General features: G+C 40.6%; 1 protein-coding gene across 20 annotated transcripts in view; it reads right to left on the bottom strand.

Moving 5' to 3' along the window:
- The window catches only part of TSPAN18 (tetraspanin 18), a 243,203-nt gene that overhangs the window by 34,317 nt on the left and 196,816 nt on the right, over positions 1 to 12,070 (bottom strand). For 10 of the 20 annotated variants that reach the window (XM_077322256.1, XM_077322258.1, XM_077322255.1 and 7 more), the window contains one exon: positions 4,915 to 4,993. The gene's annotated coding sequence lies outside the window, so the exon portion shown is untranslated. Of the gene's footprint in view, positions 1 to 2,784; positions 2,964 to 4,914; positions 4,994 to 10,974; positions 11,040 to 12,070 lie in introns of all 20 variants that reach the window. The other 10 variants (XM_077322249.1, XM_077322250.1, XM_077322251.1 and 7 more) reach the window with 3 other exon arrangements.

The raw sequence follows: 12,070 nt of genomic DNA, 5'->3' as shown, positions 1-12,070 counted from the left end.
GCCATAAATGCTGACTGTGCAGATAAATAGAGCTCTATAAGATTATTCTCCTGCTGCATTTGGAGGAGCCTTACAGAAATCCTCCCAGGATGGATCTGGAAAAAATAAGACCAGGACAAATTTTCGGCTGTTTGGTTTTATGAAAGGCACTTCCCATTCCAGAGAGATTTTTTCGTGTGTATGCAGATTTTAAGAAACAAGACTGGGGAAGTGGGGGCCAGGTGTTTCAGTCCTACAGGCCTAAGAAGGGTGATTTGTGATGACCACTGGAATTGGCCAGTAGAACTGTATTTCTAGGTAGAAGATGGGCAATTATGTTAGTCTGCTTGTAGCAGTAGAAAAGAACAAAAGAGTCCAGTAGCCAGAGTCAAGGAATCTCAGTGGTGCCACCATAACGCTAAAACACTTAGCACCATAGTGCTCAATTTAGAATGTCCTCCCCTCCAAAAAAACATTATCAACCAGCTACCAAAACAGAATAAAAAGCAGTTTGAAAATTACTTTGTGTAATTCTGATGGATAGATATTGAAGAAAGTTGTACATTTCAGCGAGAAATCATTTAAAAATGGTGACATGACAAAACATGACAAATGAGTGTACACTCTGACTGAAAACAAAAGCCATAAAGGAAGTAGATTTCAAATTAACTAAAAGCTTCACAACAAAGAGGGCATTTCAGTTCCAGAGCACTAACTTCAATATATTGTGAATTATTCTGTATTTAAATTAATGCAAGTAAGATCAAACTCTGCTTTCCCTCTCCTCCCTAAGTCAGAGAGTTAATTACGCCATTAGGGACACATGGAGATAATTCACACCTATTTCATTTGCAAAAGCACCCTGAAAACATATTTATATATAAACAACAATTATAATCAATTATACCTCTCTACCCTTCTGTTCCACAATTTTAACTCTGCCACTTTCCCCTATATTTATGACATCTCAAACATTCTAAAAGCTCCAAGTATCTTGTGGATTTCCACTGAACCCTTGGAGAAAATAGATGGAAATTATACAAATAAATTTCTGGTTTGAACTTGTATTAAACTAAGAACAGAAGAAAAAGGGTCAGAGAGCTAGGTGTGATTCTTGTTGTGGCAGGAAAGGCCCACTGACTTGCCCTGTCCTCCATGGCCTCTAGAATCAGCAGCTGCCCAAGCCTCCACGCTCCCAGCTTTCTCTCCTTTTTTGGGTGATGCTGGCCTTTGTAGGAATTACCACCTGAGGGACTAGAGCTCCCAGCTTTCCTTCCTGGTATTGTTGTTCTAAACCCCCAACTTGGGCCTGTGTCTCCCACTACCAAATGACTGGTGATCATGGGGGCATTTGGTATTGCATTTGCACACCACTGGGGAATTGGCAATTTGCCAGCTTACTGTCCTCCATCTTATAGTGCCTGATAACACAAAATGTGTTAAAACAGTGTAAGCCTATGTGTAAAGCAAAGGTAAAGATATCCCCTGTGCAAGCACTGGGTCATGTCTGACCCTTGGGGTGACCCCCTCTAGGGTTTTCATGGCAGACTCAATACAGGGTGGTTTGCCAGTGCCTTCCCCAGTCATTACCGTTTACCCCCCAGCAAGCTGGGTACTCATTTTACCGACCTCGGAAGGATGGAAGGCTGAGTCAACCTTGAGCCGGCTGCTGGGATTGAACTCCCAGCCTCATGGGCAAAGCTTTCAGACAGCTGCCTTACCACTCTGCGCCACAAGAGGCTCTAAGCCTATGTGTACAGACACCAACATTTATTAACAATTAAATTAAATGTCCACACATAGCAACAGATTGAGCAAGGAATTCAAAAGAAAGGTGTAAGCACAATTCCTCTGTCCCCCCTGTCTTTAACTTAGAAATTACGTTGTTCTAAAAGCTGCTCAATACTCTAGTGTCTTTGTTCAGGCGGCCAGACCTTTGTTTTCTCCCCATGGCAATGGTGGCCTTCAGCGGGAGCTCAGATGTGAAAACTCTCCCTATATAGAATCAGCCTTCCCCTCCTTTTCATGGTCTTTTATTACCTCTGTTTGCCCATCCTTCTGTGGATCAAAGTAGCCTTTCTTGAAATGTTCAGGAAGATACATTCTAGTGTCTTTTGCCTCCCAGTCCTCAGCCCCTGCTAGGTTTCAACCTCTTGCTGGAGGTGTGTCCTGATCATTTCATTGTCTTGAGTCAGAGAGGCTATTAGCGTTTATAAAGATCTCCTGGGTGAATGCAGAGAGCAATTGACTCCCTCCCCCCTCTTGCCTATTCCCTGCTAAGAGAGAGAAAAATTTCTTAAAACTAAAGGTGAAGGATCTGTAGAGACCAAACTCCAAATTACAACATTTTTCTCCCTACTAATGGCATGCCTTACCACTGGCCACTGTACAATTTGATAGCTAAAAAGCCACTTCATACCTGATATCCCTTCCCTTTGTATAAGTGATATACATACTTACACTATCTTACACAAATATATAGTAGTGTAATGGCTGCATGGTGGCTCTTTATTCTGATACATGAGTGCTACCACTATGGAGACTAAGCAAGAGAAAGATAATAGAATGCCATTATTTCCCTTCCCTACCATTATGTCTTCTGTGCTAAAATGAGCCTTTGGAAAGAGACATGGTTAAAAAAACAAAAAACAAAACAAGCAGATATATTATTTTCCAAGCCCTGCCCACTTAATTATGCATACATACACACAAAACCCCAACAGGCCACTTGACTAAGATTATGGTACTATGTTAATGTGGCTGATTTTAATAGGATACAGCATATGAGTAATGGACCTCACGTACCTTTTAAGACAGATTTTGTAAAAGCTGATAGGCAATGCTACCAAGAGGGGAGGACTGGGGTGGGGGGACCAAATTGGGGTGGCCCAAGTCATCTGGAGAGGCCCAGTGCCAGGTTCATGTTGTATCCAGCTGAATGCTTTCCCAGTTATTTTGTTTTAGTACAGTTCTGGCTGCATCCACTAGGAGCACAGGGAAGTCAAAGCACAATAAAGGGCACTCTATCAGTTAGGCTCCCCATTCTGCAACATTGAAACAAACTTGCCTAACAGGTCATGCTGTTCAACCACTCCTGCACTGGGGCAAAACAAGACTAATGGCTGCCTAAGTAATTGCCAACATGCCACCAGCTCATTTTCTCCAATAGTCTAGCCCAGCCTTTCTCTACTTTACCACTGAGAACCCCCTGAAACATTCTTCAGGCTTTCAGATGTAGCATGAGCATGCAGAATATGGTTGAGAGGCATGGTTGCATACACACCCACCCATTGCCCCTTTCCACCCCCTCCAGGCCCACCATTGGCCATGGGGGGGGGCAAGTTGACATGACCATGTCCATTTGGGAAACCCTTCAAACACCATCAAGAAACCCCAAGTTTCATGAAACCCTGGTTGAGAAAGCCTGGTCTAGCCTTTCTGCTCTCCTTTCCTTCTCTTTTCTTTAATTTCTCTCCCTCTTTTTCAAATTTTTCTCATTCTTTTTTCTCTCCCACCACCTAATTTTTTCCTTCCCTACTCATGCCTATCCTGTTCAGCAACAGACGTAACTTAATAGTAGGACAGTACAATTTACTTAATAGTAGGACAGTAGCAAAGTGTGTTATTATTATGAGCAGAAGGGAAGAGTTAGCATTTCTCCATGATCAAGCAGAGTACAAAAAGGATGCACTCCCCTTTCCTCCACCCTTCATATAAATAACATGGGAACAGTGATCTACTTTAGTGGTCATACATGTGGAACAGAAGTTAGAATTCCCAATTCAGGCACAGGGCTGTTATTGTTATGTGGATTAAAGGTTTAATAGCGCTTCATACACAATACATGGCAAGTGATGTAATCATTTTAGTATCATTAAAATTAGATTTTTAACGAATATCACACCCTGTCTTTCTTTCTTTCTTTCTTTCTTTCTTTCTTTCTTTCTTTCTTTCTTTCTTTCTTTCTTTCTTTCTTTCTTTCTTTTCTTAGCCTCAAAATGTTTTGAAATTTTGGGACTGAACTTAGAATGGCAATTTTAAAAAGCAATATAAAATAAAGCAATATTTGTTACAATTAAAGTTTACAGTATATAGGCACAACACAGGATTCCTGAAGGCAAGTGTATGTGCTGCTGGGTTCAGCCGCTGGTGAGGTAAGCTGCCCAGCAACCTGAACTAGCCAAACTGGGTGGGGAGACAATGCTCTGTAGTCCTGTGTCAAAGGTTAGAGCTGTGCTCTTGTGGGTTCTAAACTTACTTGTGGGATTATTCAAATTCTAAACAGAAAACTGGAAGGCTGTAGGAACAGAACACCTACGTATAGGCAGTCAAAGAATAACAAATATGTGTCTGGGGAGACACCAACTCAGTTTCAATGATGGGGGAGAGAGAAGCAGTAAGAATTCCCTAATAAAAACAATACCAAATCAGTACTGAAAATTCACTGTTTGCCTGCCAACTATGTTGCTATGCATTTATTCAATCTGGCACTGATTATTTTAGAAGAAGAAGAGTTGGTTCTTATATGCCACTTTTCTCTACCAGAAGGAGGCTCAGAGCAGCTTACATTCGCCTTCCTTTTCCTCTCCCCACAATAGACACCCTATGAGGTAAATGAAGCTGAGGGAGCTCTGCTATTACTGCTCGGTCAGAACAGCTTTATCAGTTTTGTGGCAAGCTCAAGGTCACCCAGCTGGCTGCACATGGGAGAGCAGGGAATCAAACCTGGCTCACCAGATTAGAAGTCTGCACTCTTAACTAGTACACCAAGCTGGCCTTTAAAGGCGGTTGGGGGGGGGTTAACATTAGATTACAATACCTGTAATACCTGGATCTGATTTCTGAATCTCTTGGGAAGAATGAAGCAACTATACTTGCTTGAGTAGAAATAATAAAACTACATTATACAAAGAAGGAATAATTTAAACACCTCACCTGTACAGTTCTTCCAATGTCTATATCTGATCCCTAATGGTTTATATGTCCCATGTATCTTTCATTGGCCAAGCTTGTCCTATAAGAAAAGAGATACCCAATTACTGTGCAGCTCAACAAAGCACAATCACATTAAATAAACCAATTATTTAAAAAAAAACACCCTGATGAATACACTTAATCTAATTGCATACTTAATTCAGTATACATTAGCACTAATGAAAAGCTTTTTGCACCCAATGAAGCATCCAGTTCCTCATACTTCAGCTCATCAACTTTTTGGGTGCCCTAAGACCATATAAATAAAGCCACATTTACAATGCAATCCTATGCACAGCCAGCCCATTCAAATCAGTGAACTCAAACTGAAGTAACTCTGCATACGATTGTACTATTAGATATTTTGCATGGGACTAAGGCAAATTTTCTGCTGTAAATTTACCGTCAGTTTACTGGTGAAATGAATGTAACCATGGCTGATGATTTACCATGATTAATTTGTGGAAGATACTGACAGATTACATATAATGGGTATTACGTATGGCAGGAATACAGGCCTAGTGCCAGAAGCTAAAATAGAGAAGAGAAAAGTGCAACTGGCACAGTGACTAACAAATTCTAAAGAAGATGGAATGATACATCAGGAAATGGTTTAAGCTGGCAACCATGAGAACTGAGTGCACCGTAATATGGTCATTAGGAATTAATTTTTAAAATTTAATTCCATTATTTAGATACACTGCTGCACTGATCCATGCTGTTACATCCAGACTGGACTACTGGTGGGGTCATACATGCTGTTCACGTCGTGTCTTTGAAGACATTTCTGAAACTCTAAGGGCCAGAGTAAGGCTCCTCTCCAGGGTCAGCTGCTCAGAATACAAAACTCCAGCACTGCATCAACTTTGCTGGTTACCTAATATCTCTGGCCCAACAGTACTACTTTTGACCTTTAACACTTTTCATGGACTAAGATCCTCATGCCTATGGAATTGTGTCTCCCAATATACAGTTCTTGTCAGCTTTGTTAGAAGCGAGTCTCCTTAAGGTATGTAGGGCTGCCAGTTCTAGGTTGGGAAATCCCTGGCAATTTGGGGGGGGACAGCCTGGAGAGGGTGGAATTTGATGAGGAAGCTCAGCAGGGGTTCTTAAGGAAACAGACCAAGCTCCCCAACCTTTCTTTATACGTCTTGGTCTCCAAACCCCTTACCATCTTTGTTGCCCTCCTCTGAACACGTTCCAGTTTGTCAACATCCCTCTTCAACTGGGGTGCCCAAAACTGAACACAGTACTCCAAGCAAGGCCGAACCAGAACAGAGTAAAGCAGTACCATTACCTCCCATGATCTGGACATGATACTCCGTTTGATACAGCCCAAAATCCCATTTGCCTTTTTATCCACTGAGTCACACTGCTGACTCATGTTCAATGTATGGTCTACTAAGACTCCTAGATTCTTTTCACACATGCTAGTTAATGGAAGACCAGCAGAGGAATTTGAAGAACAATGGGGGTATGTCTCACAATATTTAGCCAGATAGGTATATATGTATTAACTAAATAATATTTATCCAGATAGGCATAGGTATTAACAAATATGTTAGTAGGGTGAACTGATTTGTTATGGAACTATAACTTTTTGTTCTTTCTTCTTTCTATTATTCTCTCTTTTAAATAAAATAAAGGCTGGAGTTATCCAGCATTAAAAAAAAGCTTTACTAAAATCCAGATAAACTATGTCCATGGTATTCCCCTGATCCAGCAAAGTAGTCACTTTCTTGAAAAAAGAGATAAGGTTGGTCTGACATGACTTGTTCTTGCGAAACCCATGCTGAGTCTTAGAAATCACAGCTCTCAGTTCCAGCTGCTCAAGGACCGAGTGTTTGATTATTTGTTCCAAAGTTTTGCCAGCTACAGATGTCAAGCTGACGGGTCGATAATTACTCGGATCCTCCTTTTTCCCTTTTTAAAAATTTTTATAATTATTATTATATTCATAATACATACAACATAATAGTTACCAAAATAGGTTCTCCTAACCAAATATCTTCAAGTCTTCAGTTTCCCCACCACCCTTCACCACCATAAATTGTTTATTGATTAGCCTGATAGTCCATGAACATTTTCCATTGCTCATGAAATTCCTTCTCTGGTCAACCATTAACTAGTACTGTCAATCTTGCCAATTTTGCAAACTCCAATAGTTTCTCTAGCCAAAGTTCCTTTGTAGGAATCGCCTTCACTTTCCAATTCTTGGCTAGCAAAAGTCTGGCCGTCGATGTGGCTTAGAAGAAAAGCGTTCTTGCCTGTACTGGCAAAATATCTGGAAAGAAACTTAATAACCAATATTCAGATTTCATTGCAAACTTAGTGTTTAACATCTTTTCTAATTCCGTGTGAACTTTAGACCAAAACGTATACACCCTACAACACCTCCACCACATATGAAAGAATGATCCCACCTTATCCTGACATCTCCAGCATTTGTTGTTACCACCCTTAGACATCCTTGCTACTACTTTAGGAGTTACATACCAACGATAAAACATTTTGTACCAGTGCTCTCTCACTGCCTGGCTCCTAGTTGAAGATGGGGACAACATTTGCCCACCTCCAATCGTCTGGCACCTCACCTGTTTTCCAAGAAGTGTCAAAAGTAATGGACAGAGATTCAGAGATGACATCTGCAAGTTCTTTTAGCACCCTTGGATGCTGGCCCAGTAGACTTTGTTTCATTTAAAGAAACTAGGTGTTTGTGGACTGTTCCAACAGTGATCCGAGGCTACCATTCCCGTCCCCTATGTTGTGTTACGTTTTTGCCACATTGATCACTATTTCCCTCACAAGAGAAGACTGAGGAGAAATAGGAGTTAAGCAGTTCAGCCCTCTCTTCATCATCTGTTATAATTTCACTTTATTGTCCTCGCAGTGATCCTATGGTGTCCCTATTCTTTTTCTTGTTTGAAATATAACTAAAGAAGCCTTTTTTTATTATGTTTAGCACTTCTTGCTAGCCTAAGCTCATATTGAGCTTTAGCTTTTCTAACACTCCCCCTACAATTATTGATTATTTGTTTATACTCATCCTTGGTAATAAGGCCTTCCTTCCATTTCCTAAATGACTCTTTTTTCTTCCTCAAATCTTTTGACAGTGTAACAGTGCTATATAAACCTATCATTAGGGAAATAATGAGACTGATAGGGTTCTTGCTCCTGCTGGGCATGTGTGTGAGAGTGCATATCATTATATCACTACCAGTCCTCAGAGCCTTGCGTGAGAGGGAAAAAATAGTTTTCTCTTCACCGACAATATTTTGTAGGATTTATTGCACTTTGGAGAGGTTGGACCTTCTATGCTTCACCAAGCAGCAGCAGACACTGTGTCAGCAGAAAATATGGACGTTAGTTGTTGATGCTAGGCCACATCAATGTATTTCTCTTCCTCTGAGGCCCAGTTGAGGAAGAAATGCATTTACAAAATACTGCCCTCCCATGAAAAACTACAATTCAGTCATTAAGGGTAATTAGACTGAGCACACAACTATTCCTATCTGCAACTCAATCAACTTACTTTCCTTAACTACCACCTCAAGTGAAAATACATATGCCAGGAACTGCCACCAAAGTCAGGCATCACCTGTACAAACACACTTACCCCAAGTACAATCTTTTATTTTCTTAACTATCATTTGACGGTTCAGACTCTCTCAGTCTACTTTTAAAATCTAAATTGCCCCATGAGGCCTCAATCATGATACAAGCTCCTGGAATGCTGAGGAAATAACACTTTTTGGGCTTAGTAGACCGTTTATTGTAAATGCCTCTGAAAGACCTCAAAGACATTAATCAGCCATTTCCAATGCTTTTGGGGCAATAGTCTGTGATTTAGATTACAGCCAGCTGACGGAAACTATTTTTATTTGTTTTTTTAATCTTGCCTTTTGCAGTTTGTCAAGTTTTAGAAGTTATGTAGACACTCAATACAAGGCCAAAACAATGATAAAGCATATTTAACATATATCAATGTGTAGTGATTAAGTTTTTTTCTTCTCTTTTGTTCTGGTGATATTGTTTTGTGCCAGATAGTTTTTCTGTCTTTTGAATATGTGATGTGGTATTTTCATCAAAACCTAATCTTTGGTAGATGATACCAGATGATACCACTTTAATGGCAGAAAGTGAAGAGGAACTAAAGAGCCTGTTGATGCGGGCCAAGGAGGAGAGTGCAAAAGCTGGCTTGAAACTCAACATAAAGAAAACAAAGATCATGGCATCCAGCCCTCTCAATTCCTGGCAAATAGATGGGGAAGAAATGGAGGTAGTGACAGATTTTATTTTCCTGGGCTCCAAAATCACTGCAGATGGGGACTGCAGCAAAGAAATTAAAAGACGCTTGCTCCTGGGGAGGAAAGCTATGGCAAATCTAGACAGCATCCTAAAAAGCAGAGATATCACCCTGCTGACAAAAGTGCGTTTAGTCAAGGCTGTGGTATTCCCAGTTGCAATGTATGGCTGTGAAAGTTGGACCATAAGGAAGGCCAAGTGTCAAAGAATTGAGGCTTTTGAACTCTGGTGCTGGAGAAGACTCTTATGAGTCCCTTGGACTGCAAGGTAAACAAACCAGTCAATCCTAGAGGAGATCAGCCCTGACTGCTACTTAGAAGGTCAGAAGAGGCTCTATTAAACAGTATTACAGTCCTGTAAATCCATTGAATTTGGAAGGGTGTGAGTCGGTTTAGGATTGTACTTTAATATATTCTTCTGGAATCATTAATGAAGGTGTGAACTGGAATCACAGAAAGTGCTTACTGTGACTCCTAAGAAATTGCCAAATATTTGTAAAGAAAATATTAATGAATCCTCCACCCTAAATATTCCTTGCCTCCATCTTTGAAATGTGCAGCTAATATACAGAATGTTTCTGTTTCTTCCCCTGTTTTTTGTTTGGTTGGGAACATTTTCTTCTTTCTTTTGTTTGCTAATTTCTATATGATGCCAGTGTTCCAGTCAAAATTTATTAAAAATTTGCTTATACTGAATTATTACAATGACAAATTGAGTACGTGTCTCTAAACCCAAGCTAAACCCAAGTGATGCCTTTACCAGAATAACCGTCACATCTAAACACCGCCCGCAGCGGCGTGGGCTCCGCGGACTAAATAAAACGCTAAGGGGTTCTGGGGCAGGATGTGTCCGTGATGAGGAAGGGTCCGGATTGGACCCTTCCTCTGGACAGACAATCGGAGGGACCAATCGGCAGGCACGAAGCGCCTGCCGATTGGTCCCTCGGATTCCCAGCCCCAGCAACTGCGAGCCACGCGCAGCGCGGCTCGCAGTTGCTCCTGGCCTGACGCAGCGAGAGGCGCAAAGCACCTCTCGCTGCGTCAGGCCGCCACCCCACAGAGCCACCGCCCCACAGAGCCGCCGCCCCACAGAGCCACCGCCGGGGGACACAACAAACTGTAAGTTGCTAGCGCCCGCTGTATTCCTCATACAGCTGGCTTTATTACTAGTTTAAATATAACATTGTTGTGGCTCAGAGACCAAGGATTTGCTCTATATTTATGTGGGGAAAATATGTAGCTCCCAGTAATTTCCTCAGTTTAGTAGTAATCCTAAAGAGGACGCATCAGAATTTCATTCAGGTCTAGTCAGTGGGGCTTACTTCCTAGAAACTGCCTTTAAGATTACATTAAGAAAATGTTTTTAGGATTAATTTTTCAAATATTCAGGAGGTCAATCTGGATTAGGACTGTAGCATATGGGGAAAACAGTTTCAGGAAAAGGGTGCAGCAGAAGGCTTCAGTTCTCCATCCCCAAGTGCCACAGTCTCAGTCCTAACGGGACTCCCATATGCCTGAAAACCACATTGGAAAATGGGTGTTCCTCTAACAGAACTTCTAGCATACACTTGGTTTGGTCCTCAAGTATCATGTCTCAGTCACTGCTGAGAAATTTCACCATTCACCAGAGTTGGCCAGTGTACATAAAGACACCTGAGGTAGCAGGGGAGGCTAGGCCCTATGTCTGGACTGGAGTTACAGAATAGGAAAGTCTCACCTGACTTGCATTGTTGGGACATTGCTGGTCATCACTTCCTACTGAACAGTTTTCCCAAAGTGTTCCTAAAATTAGGCATATAAAGTAATAGCATACTTAATGAAAACAGGAATGCTAACAGCACACAAGGTTTTTGGACTGGACATGCTGTCTGAGACATTACTAAAACCATTAAATGCATTACACATGAAATCAATAAGAGTTTTCTGAAACTGGCATCATTATAATGAATGCCAAGTAAATTAGTAATGATGGGACACTTAAAAATTAAGAGGACTGATATGCATTTGTAATTATGATCTGAAACGCAGCTGAGATTGCCAAGAAAAATGGAGACAGAGCTTTGGGATCAGGTTTGTTAATTGATGTGCTAATAGTTTTAAGTCTTTTAAAATGAAAAAATAAATAAATATAGCTCTCATGGTATCAAGTATTTATAAAAGCCAATTATTTTCTGAGTCTAGGTAGCTGCCTGTGCTGATGAAGCAGACTAAAACAGAGAGACCTGCAATATTAAAGTCCAGACTATGTTCCAAAAACATTGTAAGTAAAAATACAATATGCTTGTTCACTCAAAATGTTAGGAAAACAAATTCAGCTTACCAAAACCAGAAAATTAAACTAAACAAAACTAAAGGCAATCAGAATATTTCTGCTTCATCCATTAATGCACTGAATTAAGAAAGAATGGTTTTGTTTGAGCATATTCCAAACTTCTATAATAATCATTTTAGCTTTTTACAAACACTAACAGTACAATCCGAGACAGGGTTACTCAAATCTTAGTTCACTGGAATAAATGAATTCAGACTTCAGCAACTGCATAGGATGGCACTGTAAATGTTATGTTCCACCAATGAAATTGGTTGTGAAGTAAGTTATAACAATTTGGAACCGTAGTTTATAGCATGCAAGAACCTATTAGAGTTCTACAGGTGAAATCAAAGCTCTGCCTTGCTGATTGCCAATGCAGTATTATTATTATTATTATTATATTTATATTTATACCCCGCCTCCCCCCGAAGGCTCAAGGCGGCTTACATAAACCCGTCCCCTAAAACCATAAAATGACAATAAAAACCAATGATTTACAATA

The sequence above is a fragment of the Paroedura picta genome, chromosome 2 (assembly GCF_049243985.1).
Source record: "Paroedura picta isolate Pp20150507F chromosome 2, Ppicta_v3.0, whole genome shotgun sequence".
Taxonomy (NCBI): Eukaryota; Metazoa; Chordata; class Lepidosauria; order Squamata; family Gekkonidae; genus Paroedura; species Paroedura picta.
The sequence above is the reverse complement of the archived record's forward strand: the minus strand, read 5'-3'. Positions and strand labels throughout refer to the sequence as shown.